The sequence below is a fragment of the Rhincodon typus genome, chromosome 3 (assembly GCF_021869965.1).
Source record: "Rhincodon typus isolate 14 chromosome 3, sRhiTyp1.1, whole genome shotgun sequence".
NCBI lineage: Eukaryota > Metazoa > Chordata > Chondrichthyes > Orectolobiformes > Rhincodontidae > Rhincodon > Rhincodon typus.
This window is the reverse complement of record NC_063334.1, coordinates 108,328,470-108,347,114: the sequence shown is the minus strand read 5'-3', so window position 1 is coordinate 108,347,114 and position 18,645 is coordinate 108,328,470. Positions and strand designations below refer to the sequence as shown.

At 42.3% G+C, this 18,645-nt stretch overlaps 1 protein-coding gene across 1 annotated transcript in view; it reads left to right on the top strand.

Annotated features, from left to right (window-relative positions):
• Positions 1-18,645, top strand: part of LOC109932135 (teneurin-3) — a 793,882-nt gene that overhangs the window by 140,399 nt on the left and 634,838 nt on the right. The window contains exon 3 of the mRNA XM_048594011.1: positions 14,124-14,199. The gene's annotated coding sequence lies outside the window, so the exon portion shown is untranslated. The remainder of the gene's footprint in view (positions 1-14,123; positions 14,200-18,645) is intronic.

The following is an 18,645-nucleotide window of genomic DNA, read 5'->3' as shown; positions in this document are numbered from 1 at the left end:
TTTAACTTCTGTTTGGCACCGTAATGTTCAGAAAAGCTGTGGGAAATGTGTGTCCACACTTTGACCTGTATGCCAGGTATGACTCCAACCAGCAGAGAGTTTTTCCTCGAATTCACATTGACTCCAGTTTTGCTCAGGCACCTTGATGCCACACTTGGTCAAACACTCCCTTCTTGTCAAGGACAATCATTCCTACCTCACTCTGGAGTTCAGTTCATCTGTCCGTTGTTGTGGTTGGCAATTCGGAACAACGAAACAGCTCGGTGAGCCAACCAACCACAACATCCACAACCTGAGCTACAAATCTACTCTGAAACCTCAGAGTCATTTGTCCATTTTTGGACCAAGGCTGTAATGAATTAGGAATGAATCAAATTGGCTGTAATGTCGGGGACCTCAGGGGGAGGTTGAGATGGATCATTCCCTTGCCATGTTTGACTAAAGATAAATTCAAATACTTTGCACCGACATGCTGGCTCCCCCATTCTTGAGGATGGGGTATTTATGGAGTTTGCACCTCCTGTCGGTTATTTCACTGACCATTACCATTCATGATTGGGTGTGATAGCAGTTCAGAGCTTAGATCTAATATTTTCATGTAGCCCTGTCTATCTTCCATTGTTAGGTATGCAAATCGTCCTGGGTTGTACCATGAACAGCTCAACAACTCATTTTTAGGTTTGTCTTGTGGTGCTTCTGGCATGTCTGCCTATACTCTTCGTTGAATTATTATTTATTTCCCATTTAGTTGGTAATGGTAGTTTGGTGATATGTAGGTTTAATGTTGCGGTTAAATACAATTCTGCTATTGCTGTTGGCTCTCAATGCCTCATGGATGTCCAGGGTTGAATTGCTTGATCTTAAACATGTCTGCCCCATTTAACACAGTGGTAGTGCTACACAAAACAATGGAGGATATTCTCATTGTGAAGAAGTGATTGTGCAATGGTCCCTTCACCTTCATGAATGGGCACATCAGCAACAGATGAATCAGTAAGGACAAAGTCTGGTACGTTTTCCATCTTGTTGGTTCTCTCACTATTGGCTGTTGTCCCAGTCCAGCAGCGATGTCCTTCAGCACTTGGCAAACTCAGTCAGTAGTGACGCCCCTCATGGTGATGAATATTGCCAGTCCCCACTCAGAGTACATTTTGTGCCCTTGTCACCCTCAGTGTTGCCCCCAAGTGGTATTTGACATGGATACTTTGGAAATAATTTGGAAAAAATGGCAGGAGAAGGTGGCAATCAGCAGGAAATTTCTTTTAAATAAAAACCAAAAGAACTGTGGATGCTGTAAATCAGGAACAAAAACAAAGTTGCCAGAAAAGCTCAGCAGGTCTGACAGCATCTGTGAAGGAGAAAACAGAGTTAACATTTCTTGTCCGGTGACCCTTCCTCAGAATGGAAATTTCCTTTCCCATGTTTGATCCAATTCCATGAAATTCGGAGTAAATCTTGAAATCAACCAGGGCAACTCTGCCCCGACTGTATACCACAGTGCCACCACCTGAAGTAGGTGGGATAGGACGTACCCCCAAAAAGTGGTGGTAGTGTCGGAGAGGTTCCCTGGCCAGGGAGGGGGTGTGATTCTGTCAATGTAACGATGTCAAGCTGTTGCTTGAGTAGTCTTATAACTTTGGCACAGGCCTCCAGCTATTGGTAAGGAGGACTTTGCAGAGTTGACAGGTCTGTGTTTGCTGTTGTTGTTTCTGTTGATTGGTTGATGCCAGGTGATCTGTTTACACTTTGTAGCAGTTTGTTACAACTGAGTGGCTCGCGAGAGCTAAGAGTCAACAACATTGTTGTGAGTCGGGAGTTACATTTAGCCCAGAGCAGGTAATGGTAGCAGATTTCCTTCCCTAAACGACATGAGCCAACAAGATGTTTCTTTTCAACAACGTCGTTTTGATCGTTGGCAATATACGACCTTTATTTTAATTCCGGATTTTAACGTATTGAAATGTCACCATCTGCCATTCTAACCCATGCCCCCATAGCATTAGCCACGCATTCTGGAGCACTACTTCAGTGACATTATCACCAAAAGGCTACCTCCACTGTAATAGTGCTCTAGGTAGAACCAATTGCATGCAGCAATCGTGTAACCGCCACATAAACCAAATAACCTTGCTTTCTGAAATGGAATGAGTGTGTAGTCATTAATTTTACACCGGGACATCCATGTCACTCTGTGATCTTAAAATCAGCTTTGAAGATTTTCTCATTTCCCCTCCACACAGCTCCCACCCACACCTCCCCCTTTGTCTCAAACACACTGTTTTAACCGATTCAGTGGAAAGGGAACAGTACTTCATGTGGCGCTACATGTATTCAGGCTGAAACCACGAGCAGCAAGGAAAGTGGCAGTGAGAGACCATTGAGCAGTTAGAGTACAGCACAGAGCTGTTTCATTTTATTTTCTTTCAATAGCACAACCAACATCTCTGTCGTCACAAACCAGGGTCCAATTTGGAATTTTATTACCAGCGCAGCATCTAACTCCTTTTAAAATCTCCCGTTGTTTGTCAGGATGAGACATCAAGTGCGATTGCAAAATAATGGATTAATGGAAGGTTCTGTATTCGCTCAGTGTTAGCACTCTCCCCCTCGGCACTGAATGTTCTGGCTCATGCCACAGTGTGCATTGCTAAGGGAGTGTTGTGCTGTGCAATGTGCTGCCTTTTTGACAAGATGTTAAACCGAAGCTCTGTCTCGTGCCTCAGGTAGGTGTCGAAGATCCCATGGCCTTATTTGAAGACGAGAAGGGAAGACCTCCACAGTGTCCAAGGACCATACATGGAATGAGGCCCGTTATACCTGTGTTGTCTCTTTGAAAGGACTATCCAGTGAGTCCCACCCTCATGCTCTTAACTCATCGGCTTTCTGGCCAGTCTTTATTCACTAACAAACACGATGAAACCAAATTATCTGGACATTGCTTTTATAACTACTACAAGACTCTGGTATGCACGATTTGGCCGTCATGTTTCCTGAAACAAAATGGGACTCGAAAGTGTTTTATATGATATGGGGCATTTTGAGGCTTCCAGAAGGGATGAGAGACAACATCTGAATGCAACATATAAATCCAGTTCTGGAGAAAAGTTACTAGACTCAAAACAAAAGGGTGGTGTGTTAAAGTGGCAGGCAACTGGAAGCTGAGGGGTCTTTTTTGCGAGCAGAACATAGATGTTCTGCAAAGCGGTCACACAGTCTACGCTTCGTTTCCCCAATGCAGTATACTAGATTCTGGGAAGTGCAGGTGAAGTGTTGCTTCACCTGGAAGGTATGTTTGGGCCCTTGGCTAGTGGGGAGGGAGGAGATAAATGGGCAGGTGTCGCACCTTCGCCAGTTGCAGGGGAAGGTGCCGTAGGGCTGTGGGAGGGTGCTGGGGGTGAAGGAAGAGTGGGCCAGGATGTCCCAGAGGGACAGGAGCAGTTGAATAGACAAAGGAGTTGATAATGATCTGGCTAGGAGGGTGAATAGTTGTTAATGGGGACTGTCAGTGACTAACATAAGGTTGTGTGTAATGGCAGGCTGTGATAACAAGGCCTGGTGTGCGGAGTAGGGGGTCTAGGAAATGGGAGAGTTTAGGCCCTAAAATTATTGAACTCGATATTGAGGAGGACTGTAGGGTCCCCAAGCAGAAAATGAGGTGTTGTTCTTCCAGCTTGCATTGAGCTTTGCTGGAACACTGCAGCAAGCCAGAGACAGAGATGTTGGCCAGGGAACAGTGTGGTGTGTTAAAGTGGCAGGCAACTGGAAGCTAAGGGGTCTTTTTTGCGGGCAGAACATAGACGTCCTGCAAAGCGGTCACACAGCCTATGCTTTGTTTCCCCAATGCAGTATACTAGATTCTGGGAAGTGCAGGTGAAGTGTTGCTTCGCCTGGAAGGTAGGTTTGGGCCCTTGGATACTGCCAAGGGAGGAGGTAAATGGGCAGGTGTTGCACCTTCGCCTGAGAGAATAAGTTCCTCCATCTCCGTCACATATGTTCCGATGAGGCCAACTTCAATAGGGGAGCCTCCGAAATGTCCACCTTCTTCCTCAACCGAGGATTCCCCAGCTCCGTTGTCGACAGGGCTCTCAATCGGGTCTGACCCAACTCCCGCACTTCCGCCTCACCCCTTCTCTTCTCTCCTGCAACAGTGCTAGGGCTCCCCCTGTCCTTACCTACCATCCCACCAGCATCCACATCCAGAAGATCATCAGACACCATTTCCGCCAGCTCCAATGAGATGCCACCACCAGACAAATATTCCCCTCCCCTCCCTTGTCCACTATCACCGGCTCTACCCTTTATACTATCGCATACTCTCTACCCCATCCCCCATCCTGTCTTCTGCATATAAAGTTTTCCTAGCTATCATCGGTTCTGAGGAAGGGTCACCAGACCTGAAACATTAACTCTGATTTTTTCTTCACAGATGCTGCCAGACCTGCTGAGCTTTTCCAGCAACTTCAGTTTTTGTTCCACATTACCTCTGTTTCTCTCCATAGATGCTACCAGATGTGTTCAGTTTATCCAGCAATTTCTGCTTGTGGGTATATCTAAGTGCAAGTTCATTGTTAAAGTTTGTGATTCTATCCAAATTGGATCAGTACAGTCAGCTCTTATTGAATCTCTACTGAGGCAAAATAACGTTCACTATAGTATAAAATAGTATCGGTGACTAACAGGTCACATTGTTCAATACAACATTTTCTTTTAAATGTATAACCCATCAAAAACAGTATGCACTTTTTTTGGGTGAAGGCCTTGAAGAGAAACCATTTCACCTTTTCAAAAAAAAATGTGAGATCAATTATAGTTCCATCATTAAATGCAGTTTTGTAGACCTCAATTCTGTCAGCAACTTTGCAGTGGCATTGCTTTGCAAAACTGCTTGAAAGTGAAGAATGGTGCACATGAAAGGTCACTTATGGGTGGCATGTTAACAAGTCCCCATCATCTCTTGAATTCAGGGTTGTCACCAGGGCAATTGCAAACCTGAAGATATGGGGCAAACCAAACGGTCTCACAGTCGACAATTCCTTGTGAGGGAGCTGCAATTCTCCCAAGATCTGGCAAATCTGCAGGATCCGTCATTATTTAATATTTTTATTAGTTTTGGTAACATTTTATTAATATTGACGTCAACATATTTGAAAAAAAAGCCGCATCCATAAATGACAATGGTCCTGGACTTAAGAGCCTTAACTTCTGTTCATTAGTTGGCCTTTGTAGCCAGAAGAGTTGAGTATAGGTACTGGGATCTCTTGCTATAATTGTGTAGGGCCTTGGTGAGACCACATTTGGAGTATTGTGAGTAGTTTTGCTCTCCTTAACAGAGGGAGGATGTTCTGACCGTGGAGGGAGTGCAACAAAGGTTTACCAGAAGCAAAAGCAGAAATTGCTGGAGATACTCAGCAGGTCTGGCAGCATTTGTGGAAAGAAAGCTGAGTCTGCAATTCAAGTCCAGTGATCCTTCTATTTTCTATGTTTCTACTCCTAACTAAAAGGGAAGTTACAGACTTAGCAGGCTTTCTGCATCTTGGAGATGCATGTAGCACGCAAAATGCCCGTTTTCAGTTTTTTTTTCATGGAACAGAGCACGACACTGAAACCAGAAGTCACATTGCAGTTTGAGTGATGCCTTCCACGAGGAGCAAATCAGAGCAGAAACCTCTCCCAATTTTACTACCTGCCGTTGATATGTTGGAAGGATTTGCAGGCTTGGCAATCAGCCAGTTTGATCATATTATGAATTTATATTTTATCATATTAAGTCCTGGAATGCGACTGAAAGCCAGGGGGAGACGATGGCCTCGTGGTGTTATTGCTGGACTGTTAATCTCGAGACAGATAACATCCTGTGGACCTGGGTTCAAATCCTGCCGCGGCAGGTGGTGGAATTTGGATTCAATAAAGATGCCTGGAATTAAGAGCCTAATGATAACTATGAATCCATTATCAATTGTTGGGAAAACCTATCTGGTTCACTAATGTCCTTCAGGGAAGGAAACTGCCATCCTTAACAGGTCTGGCCTACATGTGACTCCAGATCCACAGCAACATAGTTGACTCTTAACTGCCCTCTGGGCAATTAGGGATCAGCAATAAATGCTATTGAGCCAGGAATGCCCTCATCTCATGAATGAATAAAGTTTCTGGCTCAGAACCACTACTCACAGCACTATGAGACCTCCTTGGTAGTTATGTTTATGATGCAGACCTTTTGCAAGGTCGTATAGCTGAAGAAGACATCAGGGGCAATTTGAATGCGACTTCAGAAGCTTTTACTTAAATGTACAAACTAAGTCTTTTGGGTGATGTATTGATTAAGTAATATCACAGGGAATTTCATTGAACTTGAAAAGTCAACAGAGTGGGAAGAACTCGGATATTACAACAATCAATGATTATTCAATGGTCACCATGACTAAAATTAGCTTTATATTCCAGAATTATGAAGTGAATTCAAATTAGAAGTTTTTGTATCTGTGGCATTCAATATAAGGTCACATTAGGTTTGCTAATTCACATTCTCCTTGATAATTCAAAGCAGGAACTTTGGTGAATGTTGTTTGACCTCTGACTTCCAAAATGATCACACTGGAATTCTGTTATGGAGTGAAACAGACAAAGAATTTCTTTATCTAATACATATTCTACATCATTTGAGATTCAGAACATCTTAGCGTGACGCTTCTAAAATCATTAATCCTGTATTATTCTTTGGAATTTTACTTCCCAAATCAAAGAGCTTTGGTATGTCCTTTTTAACTTGTCTATTGAGCCTAATACGCACTTATTAAAATTTAGTGGTATCACAATAAGAAAAATGCTTACAATTTGCCATTCATTTCAATACATGTTTTATATGATAATACCTGTAATTTATGCTTATTTGATTGGTCCAAAAACTAATGGCAAATTAAATATCAGGACTTGCCTTCATATTCCACCATAGAATCCCTGCAGTATGGAAGCAGGCCATTTAGCCCACACTGACTCTCTGAAGAGCATCCCACTGAGACCCATCCCTCTACCCTTTATTTCCCATGGTTAATCCACCTAACCTCCACATCCCTGTGACAATATGCAATTTAGCATGGCCAATCCTGCACATTTTTGTACTGCAGGATGAAACTGGAGCACCTGGAGGAAACCCACACAGACACAGGGAGAATGTGCAAACTCCACACAGACAGTTGCCCAAGGGTGGGTTTGAACCCAGGTCCGTGATGCTGTGGGGCAGCAGTGCTAACCACTCAGCCACTGTGCTGCACTCAGTTGTTTATTTTCTGCACAGGGCTGCATGTTTTCTGCTATTTATTTTAAATTGCTTGGATAGTAAATTGTAACGTTAAAATCTTTAGCTCGAAGTTGGCTGAAGCATTTGAAAGAAAAGACTTACATTTAAATAGCACTTTTCACAATAGTCACATCTCTCAAAGCTCTTTACAGCCTGTGAAGTGCAATCACTGTTGTAACATCCGCAACACAGCTGTTAATTTTTTTTCAATCCTCAAAGCCAGATTTTTTTTTCCCCTTTTTGTCATATTGATTGAAAGATTATTATCGGCCAGGTCGCTGGAGTTAACTCCCTTGTTTTCTTTTTCAAACTAATCATGGAATCATTTATGTCTACCTGAGCAGGCAGGTGTGTCCTCGCTTCAACATATCATCTGCAAGTTGGTTCTTGAAGCCATGGATCCCTCCTTTCATAAGAACATAAGAGCTAGGAGCAGGAGTAGGCCGTCTGGCCCTTCGAGCCTGCTCCGCCATTCAATAAGATCATGGCTGATCTTTTCGTGGACTCAGATCCACTTACCCGCGTTCTCACCGTATCCCTTAATTCCTTTATTGTTCAAAAAAATGTCTACCTTATCTTTAAAAACATTTACTGAAGTAGCGTCAACTACGTCACTGGGCAAGAAATTCCATAGATTAACAACCCTCTGGGTGAAGAAGTTCCTTCTCAATTCAGTCCTAAATCTGCTCCCTCTAATCTTGAGGCTATGCCCTCTTGTCCTAGTTTCACCTGCCAGTGGAAACATCCTCTCTACTTCTATCTTATCTATTCCCTTCATAATTTTATATGTTTCTATAAGATCCCCCCTCAATCTTCTGAATTCCAATGAATATAATCCCAATCTACTCAGTCTCTCTTCATAAGCCAACCCCCTCAACTCCGGAATCAACCTAGTGAACCTCCTTTGCACCCCCTCCAGTGGGGAGATTTTTATGCTGCCAGCATTGACCAGGCCTTGAACCCATAACTTTGTCACTCAGACACAGGAGCTACACAAGCTTGGTGTGATAGCCTAGTGGTACCAGTACTGGACTGTTAACCAGAGACCCAGGTAAAGTTCTGGGGATGTGGGTTCAAGTCCTATCAGGGCAGCTAGTAGAGTTTGAATTCAATAAAAAAAATATCTAAATTGAAGAGTTGAGTGAGGACCATGAATTTGATTGTTGGGGGAAAAACCCCAGCTGGTTCACTGATGCCCCTTTTGGGAAGGAGACTGCAGTCCTTAGCTGGTTTGGCCTCCATGTGACTCCAGACCCACACCAATGTAGTTGACTCTTAACTGCCCTCTGGGCAATTAGGGATGGGCAATAAAAACTGGCTTAGCCAGTAATGCCCTCATCTTGTGAACGAATTAAAAAATTTGAGGTCTGTTTTATATCGAAGGTTGATTTTCAGATTATTGGCAAGGGTAAATTGACATATTCCGCAAAACAAGTCGCTGTCCTCAGCTTCAAATCAATAGGTGTGCTGCCAAATGCAGATATTTATAACTATTTATATCAGTCAAAGAAATTGAATTATATTTTGTTCTTGATTCAATGAAGTGGTCAATGCCAAACCAGTGCAACAAATAGGTCTGCCCCATTCATGTCTTTTATTTCTTTGACGCTGCCAGTGTCCCTGCATGTCATTGTGTTGAATGAATGTTGAATGTTTCAGGAGTAATCTCTCACTGAGGGTTGCAGTAAGGGGGAATGTAGGCATGGTCTGTTGCTATGGCACATTACTTGGCTCCCATGTAGTTGTGTAATCATTGTTAACAATGGAAATCATTCATCCGTGTGGCAATTACTCTCATGCCCTAACCACTAAAAAATGATTCCAACAGGTATTTGGCTTTGTTGCTGCGAACTAATGTACAAGAAAAAAAATAGTTTTGTTACAAAGAAAAGCATTGTAAGACACGTGTGAACCCAAGAATGACAATACTGGCTCACAGTAATACATGCAGACATGCCACACCTTCAGGATGTGGTCTCTGTTTTGTCTTCACTGCCTTGGCTGGAAGATGAACATTTAAAGAACCTGCATATGAGAGCTTTCATTATTTCAAATCTGGTCACTTGCCAAAGGGCATAGACTACCGAAGATTTCACATGTCGTTGCCTTCATTTTGCATTGCTTCAGAGGTAACTATACCTGCAGTAAACACACTTCACTGAAGTGCTGTTAGGATATAACATTTGGAAGTGCAAGGCCAAATTTAATCCCTTTGTTCGACATCATATGCAGTTTTATGAAGCAGAGATGAAACAACATTGCTTAGCTTTCGGCTCCCTTGTTCTTCATGCAATTGAGATAAGAAGTCCTGAGCCAGGAGTTCATATGTACTGTTTCCCTTAATCCAACACTGAATAGTAAAGTCGCCATAATCCCTAAGGACCAGAGGGCTCTTCTTTCATTAGAGAAATGCTTGGTTATGAGTTTAACCTGAGGGTCACCATGCAAAAGGGAGGTGCTAGGTTAAAAAGGTAGGACCTTCATGGTACCCTCAGCCAATGTGGGAATTGACTCCACACTGTTGATGTCACTCTGCTACACATCGCAGCCGTCCATGCTAACCGAACCCCCACATTTTTATGGGTCGATATAAATGATCAGTATTTGAGATGACTGCACTCCTCTTACTCTTACTTCTTGTGCACCCTCTATTTTCTTCACTCCACTAGCAGCACCTCTGTCTTCATGAGCTGAGGCCTGTCACTCTGGAATTTGCTCCTCAACCTTTGCTACTCTATCCTCTTTGAAAGCTGCCTGTTTGACCAAATATTTGATCACATGTCCTGATATCTCCTTCTATGATTCCGTATCAAATTTTGGTTTATAATTGACTCTGTGCAGTCCCGTTGAATGTGTTACCACATTAATGGAGTTTCGTGAATGGAAGTTCTTGTTATTGTGTAAGGAAGCTGGACTAGTTTTCATTCCGGAATATATGAGCTATGAAGTGAGACCGAGTCTCCCTCCATTCACTGAATGGAAATGTAAAATGGGCAAAATAACAAAAGAGAAGAAAGGAAACAAAAACTATAATCTTGCAAGTGCTGGAAATCTGAAGTTAAACAGAAAATACTGGAAAGCACTATGCAGGTCAGGGGAATCAACTATTGAGAAGGAATCACAGCTAATGTTTCAGGTTCAACATTTCACCAGAACACAAAGGAAAGTAAAAGAACACTCAACCGTGGCTGAGGTGCTAAAAACAAGTTCTACAAACTAACTGAAAAGGGCAAACGTGAAGCAAAGAAACCGAGCATAGAAAATGTGAACTATTGTATTCCACAATAGTAGGAATCAGGAGGCTGAGGTTCATATACCACCAGTCCTTTTGAAATATCACAAATGCGTTCAACATAATACAGAGTAGAGAATTCAAGATGTTCAGCTTCATGCTTTGAATTTTCACTGACATTTTTTTGCTGAGAGGAATCAACCCATGGACTGGGCACAGTACAGATGGAGACTATTTGGCCTGTCGTCATGATGCCAACTCTCTACATAAGCAGTTTAACCAGCCACACTCCCCTGCCCTTTCCTCAGAGACACGCAAATATTCACTCTTCAGATAATTATTCAATCCTCATTTGAAAGCCACAATTGAATCTGCCTTCCCCACAATCTCAGTCAGTGCATTCCACACTCTAACCACTTACCACGTAGAAATGATTGTCCTCATGTTGCCTTTAGTTCATCTGGCACTCACTTTAAATTTGTATCCTCTGGTTCTCGACCCTTCTGTCAATGGGAACAATTTCTATCCCTGTATTCTGGCTAAATCCCTCATGATTTTGAATAGCTTCTGAGCACCATTGTAATATTTTAAGTGTAGGCATTTAACTACAGTATGCAGAACCTGACGAGTCAGGTACTATTATGGTAGCACCCATCCTCCAACCTGCAGGCCATTCTAATTTCTCATTGCGTAAGCAAGACTGGTACATGTATCCCTATATGACCCACAGTGTGGAAGTATTTGTTTGGACAGGTACATGAATAGGAAAGAAGGATGTGGGCTAAATGCAGGCAAATAGTAGTAGTTTAGTTTGGGAAACCTGATCAGCATGGACATCTTGGACTGAATGGTCTGTTTCCATGCTGTATGACTCTATGACAGACAAATGTCTGTCTTGAGCTGTTGAATTAAAACAGATCTAGATACCCCCATGGGGAAATTGGTAGAAAATCTGGTGATGGTTTGTGAAGAAAATAACGTCTGCCTGTTTAAACTTTTCATCTTGCACTCATGACTATTGAATTGCAAAAGTACCAAGTTGAAGAAGGAACAACATTTATATTGTTGGGAAGACAGTAGTGATTGCTTGGCAGGTGGACTCTGGTAGGCCAGAGGCAGCGCCAGGAAAAATGCAGGGAACTGTTAACTGGTGGGTGGTGGCATAGTGGTAATGTTACTGGACTGGTAATCCCCAGCCTTATACAAAAACAGTATTTGTGGAGAGAATGCAGAGTCAACATTTCAGATCTACTGACCCTTCTTCAGAACTCCACCTAATGTTATGGGAGTATGAGTTCAAGTTTCAACATGAAAAACCTGAAACTCAAGAAAAATAACTTATTAGCAACCTATAATGATGATATAGAAGTATCTGTAGTTTGCTAATGTCCTTTAAGGCAGGTAATCTGTTGTCCTCACCTGGTCTAGCCCACATGTGTCTCCAGGCCCAAATGCAGTTGACCTTTAACTGGGCAGTTAGGAATGGCCAATAAACGCTGACCTAGGCAACAATGCCCAGATCCCACAAATGAATAAAACAGAAACTACTAAGCAAGTGGATTTTAATTGGTCAAGACATGACCTTGGGGATTTACCAGGCTTTTTTCCAGGTTTATGTTGAACTGTGAAAGACACAACGTGGAGATGTCTTCTTTCTATTTGCAAACTTATATAAGAGTATACGACCAAGCAACCAGTTGTAGCTATATGTTGCCTTTCATATCCCAAGGGTGCCTGAAAAACATTTCACAGCCAATGAGTTATGTTTTTGACGTGTCGTCTTTATTGATACGTAAACAGAATGTAATGGCCATTTCCCCTTGTGGACTTATGGTCTAGTTCTTTCCCCTTGTGGGAGAATCTAGGACCAGAGGGCATAACACCGAGTAAGGGGTTTGCCCATTTAAGACAGATAAGGGATTTTTTTTTTCTCAGAGGCATGTGAATTTGTGAAATTCTTTCCACAGAGAGTGGTTAAAGCTGGATCATTAAATATATTCAAGGTTCGGATGGACAGATTTTTAATTGGCAAAGAAATTACGGGTTATGGGGCAAAAGAAAGAAATTGGAGCTGAGAATTTTCAAATCAGCTGTTTTCTCATTAAACGATGGAGTGGACTCAGTGGCAAAGTGGTCTATTTCTGCTCTTATGCCTTATGGTCTTATGGCCAGTTGACCCATGTTTTGTTATCATTGGTCAAGGGCCAGTGCTGATTCAAGGAAATGTGCTGGCTAGGACATTGATAACACTCCCTTCTTCTTCATCCCATGGTGTCATGGGATCTTGAACATCCCACTTGACCTGGCAGATGGTTCAAGGAAAAGACGTACATGGTCCTGCGCTGCCTGACAGCATTGAATTGTTAAATGCTGGAGGATGCAGCTGGAATTGACTTTGTGTTCTACTGGCTGAGAGGTGAGAATGTTATGACTGAGCTAAGGTGATCACAGATCATGTTGCATTTCAGAGGGAGCTGGTATTTTACCTGACACCTTCATCTGGAGTTCTGTGTGTTTGCGTGCTAATTTGCGGCTAAAAGAATCAAAAATGAAGAGACGTGAGCGGATTACCAATGAGGGTAGTGTGCTTGATTTGATTATTTTTAACCTTGCCGATTGGGATAGCACAAGATTCTGGCACTCGTAGCAACACAGATAATTGTATCTTGAATTCATTCAGTTCACTGATCTCAAATGTATATTCTGAAGTCAGAACAATAATCGTTCATTTATAGCAGGTATGTACCATGTGCTGCCTGGACTTCTGTAGGAAGAGAAGCAAAACATTTGAGTCTTTCTACTGAGCTTTAGGAGATTGTAGAATTGCTCCAATCTCTCATGCATAGGGACGGTACATTTTATTTCCTCATATTACAACCAATGCCTACAACGAGATCAAGTCCTCAGGCTACAGAGCTGCATTTATATTCTAAGAGATTATTAAAACAGTAAGTCGAGTACCTGCACATAGCAAAGTGATTTCAATGTTTACCCTTTCAGCTGTGAGGGAACTGAATGGAACACTCCTCTTAAGTAAAAGAAAATTTATCAGTGAAAAATTCAAGCATTGACCTTTTAGAGCTTGGTCGATAAGGAGTCAAATGTGTGCCTTTAGTTTGATGCAAAACTGAATATTGAATAGCAAAGCACTTGACCTGCTTTCACTCACTGAACTGACTCGTTGTACTACATTTTTAAAATATGCTCCTTCTGCTCCGACTACAGAAATGAAGGCTGGAACTTGCAGCCTGTCTACAACCTGTCTACTCCATTTCAGGTCAACTCACCACATGGAAAGATTGAACTGCAGTTAACTAAGTCAGCTTCTTGTTGTAACTTGCATTTGCTGCCACCTCAACTCTATTAACATCAGTCAGAGTTGCTCATTCACTTGCCACCTGATTCCAGAGTTAAAGGAGTATTGCGCTGTAAGCGTTACCGTTTTACAAAATTACAACAGTGAGATCAATTTAATGGAAGAATAAAAGCATCAGTTTTATAGCCTGTTATTTACTGCTTCCCTTCAGTGGGGTATAGCAGAGTGGGGAGGGAAAGAAAGAAAGTAGTTATGATGTCCTTCCTTTTCTGTTGCAGGTTTTACTGACTCCTTGAATACAGGCAACAGCAGCATGAAAATAAGTTGTATGAAGAAGTTTCGAACAGAAAACAGGTAGGATTCTTGCCAGTTTGACCTGTAAACATTTACCTTTTCGAAGCTTGAATTTGACACTTGTGTAGTATGTTTCTACACCAATCAGGATATTTCTTCACCATGAACAGCTGGTAAAGTATGCGAAAGACTGTCAGTTATATAGCACTTTTCACAGCCGTTGGCCATCCCAAAGCTTTTTATAACTATAATGGTGGACTTTGTTGACTACGAGATTCCTGATTGGCCCAGGTTAAAAACCCTCTCAAGATCCTCAGAGTCAATGAGGTCCACCTACTCCCAATCACTACAACAATCAATGAAGTGGTTTGTAGTTTAGTCACTATTGATGGCGCGATCTTGTAAATAACAAGATCTCACAGCCAGCAGTGTGATAATGATGAGATAATCTTGTTCTAACTTATGAATGAAGTACACATTTTGGCCAGGACACTGTGATTGACATCACTGATCTTCTGCATAGTAGTCCCACGGCATCTTTTATGCTCACCTGCCTTAATGTCGCACCCAAATGACATCACGTCACAATAGTGCAGCACTCTCTCAGTACACTGGAGTATCAGTCTACACCTTTGTCTTTTCAACACAAAAGCTCCTAAATCACACATTACCAGCTGTGCTACCACCTGAGCCACGGTTAACACACATGAAAGCACTTTCAGCAGATCTCAATCCCATCCACACTCCATCACTCCCAGTGGGACGGGATTGGGATGGGTTCTTGACTCCAACCCAGTTCAGCCAATATCAGCAGTGAGAGAGAGATTGAACTGGTGGAGGAGGCTATCTCAGGTGAGCTGGAATATACAGGGGTCAACGTTATGCAGAAAGCTCTGTTTAGACCCCACTTGGGTCCTGTATTCAGTTCTGGGCTGAAGACAAAATTAATCTGTGAATTAATTTATGAGAAGACGTCACATAGATGAGGATTATATTTCCTTGGCTATAGATCATGTTGTGTTCGAATTGAAATGTTGACGTTAAAAAGATAATAAAAGGTAGATAGATTGGAACTATTTCAGCTCTTCCACACGCATAGTACATTTGATGTTATTGCAGTCCCACTATGACTTAGATTTTCTATTTTATCATTTCATCTTCCAGAATGGTGATTTCAATGGGTGAATTAATCATTTCTGACTGATTTCTGTCAAAAGCAGACTGCTGGATAATTAGGGTAACAGTCCATAACTACCGCATGACTTTCTTTCATTCTGAGAGGACTGAAGCAACTTATTATTATGGTCTAATGTTAACTGGACTTAGGCCTGTGTTCCTCTGGCTGATAAATGAGACTTGAATTGTCTGGAATATTTGTATCTTAAAAAAATTGGGTTTTGGCCCAACACCTAGATCTCATGGGATCTGTGTTCAATTCTCAATGCCACAACAACCCACAGGCTGCTTTTAATGCAGCATGCAAAGTAAAAAGACAACTTTTGTCCCTCTGAAAGCCAAATACTTGATCTCTCAGAGCTTCTCTCTGTAATTCTCTCCAGGCCACTGTTTCCTTGAAGGAACATAGCTCCATTTTGTAAAGTCTCTTGGACAATCTGTATATTTGCAGCCTTCTCGGCAGCTTCCTTTCTGATTTGCCCCAGTCGCTGTTCAGACACTGGGACTGATGCTCTCAAGCTGCGCACATATGCTGTTACTTCACCATCATTGGCATTCTGACAGTCTTTACCAGGGTCTCACGCCAAGCTATCAGCTGTGTGCATCCATTTTGCAAACGTGTACGTCACTTGTAATTTCTGTTTCTACAGTTCTCTACTCATCACAATCAGGGAGTAAGTTTTTTTTATTCAAACAGTAACTTACAGCCAGTTTTGATCTTGATCCATTTACATGCCAGCCTCCTGTGGTGTTGCTTAGGAATAAGTCAGAAAATATACTCAAGTATGATGCTCACAGAAGTGCATGGCACAAACGAGTTTAATATGTTACTAATGGTTGTCATGTTGCTCGCCTAACATCAAAAGGATACATTTTCTCTTTTGCTGCATTGCAACTTCTTGTTTGCTTTCCTCATCCATTTTCATGTTTTCTTCAGGTTCTCTGTTGTCCTCCCTTTTGCTATGTGTACTGATTTGTATTCTTTTAGGCTTCTCTTCTGTGTTGTACAGTTAGGAGTTTCGCATTGTTGAAAGTGCAGCACAGAAGGAGACCATTCAGCCTATTTGCACCAATTCTTCGTTAAAGCAATTGATTGCTCGTTTTTCTTCCTATGTGGGGAATATTGGAATAGGAGCTTGCTTTTTATTCTTTCATAGGATTGGAGGCATTTGCTGCCCATTCATAATTTACCTTGAACTGAGTAGAACGCTGTTCCATTTCAGAGGGTAGTGAAGAGTCACCCACATTGCTGTGGGTCTTGAGTCATATGTAGATCATACCAGGTAAGAATGGCAGATTTCCTTCCCTACAGGACATTACTGAACCAAATGGGTTTTTAAGACCATCATTTGCAGCAATATGTGTCATGTTCATCATTAAGAAATCTAGGTTTCATTACCAACTTTTATTAATTACATGTAAATTCTAGCAATTGCCGTAGTTGGATTTGAGCCCATGCCCCTAGAGCATTACTCTGGGTCTCTGAATGGAACAATACCACAATGCTCCAGATTCTCCGCAGTCACCTGTATAACTCTTTTTCTCCAATTCATTTCTTTGGGGAAAGTGACGACTTGTATGGCGGGAAGGCAGAATTCAGTCAAGCTGACCGACGTATTCTCTTTATTTGTTGAAGTGTGCAGTTAATTTGTTTAGAGATGAGGCAACTTGAATTTGTTCTGTTGGGTGATTTATTGGTGCCAATCTGTGAAGAGCATGCGTCGGGGCACAATGGCTGGCTGCACAGTGGCACAAGCTTCGAGGGGAGTATTGGCAGTGACCAGAGGACAGTGAGGTGAGGTGAAGAAGCTGGTGGAGTTAGACAGCAGGTCATGCCCGCCTTCTCAGCAACAAGGCCACGTGCCCTGTGTCCTGGTGCAAATGCAAACTGACAGGTGGCAAGAGGTGGAGGTATAAAGTTGACGGGTAAGTCGGCAGGAATGAGTAGGTACTGTGATAGTTGTGGCAGGAGATCAAAAAAGCAAACAGCTGTAAGCCTGTAAATAATCATTGCAAGGAAGAAGGCAGACACAGGGTAGTGCAATGCAAAAGTAATAAAATGAAATACACCTTCAGTGTGGAAGTGAGGACACACGGTCACACAGGTCCCCTCACATCCATTAGGTTTATGGGTACCTCTATGATTGAAAGCCTTACCCCCTTTAAATAACAGTGGCTTTCCCTAAAGTTGTGGGTGAACCATGAAGGAAAAGTCACTCAATTGTTTATGAAAATCCATTCCAAACAAGCTTGACCAAGAATTAATGTTTGAAATGGAAGGGGCTGGATTGCCTGAAAAGTTTGCCCTCCTAAAATATATTCAGTAACAGACTCCATCCCAAGGTCTTGGGAAAGCTCTTATGGAAACCATGAGCTTTTGAAAAACTCCTTTTCTGGTGATTTCCACAAAATGAGCTTCACAAGAGATGAAAAAGAATCATAGAATCCCTACAGTGTGAAAACAGGGCCTTCAGCCCAACAAGTCCACACTGACTATAGGAGCAACTCAGCCAGACCTATCCCCCTAATCTACACATCCCTGAGCACTACAGGCAATTTAGCATGGCCAATCCACCTAACCTGCACATCTTTGGACTGTGGGAGGAAACCCACGCAGACATAGGGAGAATGTGCAAACTCCACACAGACAGTGGCCCAAGGGTGGAATCAAACCCAGGACCCTGGCGCTGTGAGGCAGCAGGGCTAACCACTGAGCCACTGTGCTGCTCCAAAGGATTGAACTTCATGGAGAGACCATTGAGACTGTAAGATTCTCAGCAGCTGAGCAAGGGACAGTAAGAAGTGGAAGACTCAGGGTTGTGTAGAGTCGGAGCAGTCTTGAGGAACAGCACTTGAGAAAAGCAAGAAGACTGAGGTAAGCTGATTCTTGGTGAGAGGCTTGATGGCAGCGAAAACCATTTTGAAAAAATGATGATAAAATGAACTGCACACATTTTGAGTGTAAACATTCAGCCAATGGTCAATTGAAAATTAAGATGGCTGTTGTGATGAAGGGAGAGGGGATTGAGAGAAATGTTAACGGTGCCACTGAGTGGCTGGAGGCTGCTACTACATGGAATGTGCTGAATCGCTTCAATAGGATTTTCTAATTCGAAAAGTTTACGTAGGGTTTTACAGCATGAGTTTTGACACAAAGTGTGGCTCAGGATACGACTCAAGGAGCAAGGTTTGTGAACAGGACTTGCATGCTGTAGGTAGGATCATTTTTGAGACAAAATAAAAATTGAAAGAACTACAGATGCTGTGAATCAGGAACAAAAACAAAGTTGCTGGAAAAGCTCAGCAGGTCTGGCAGCATCTGTGAAGGAA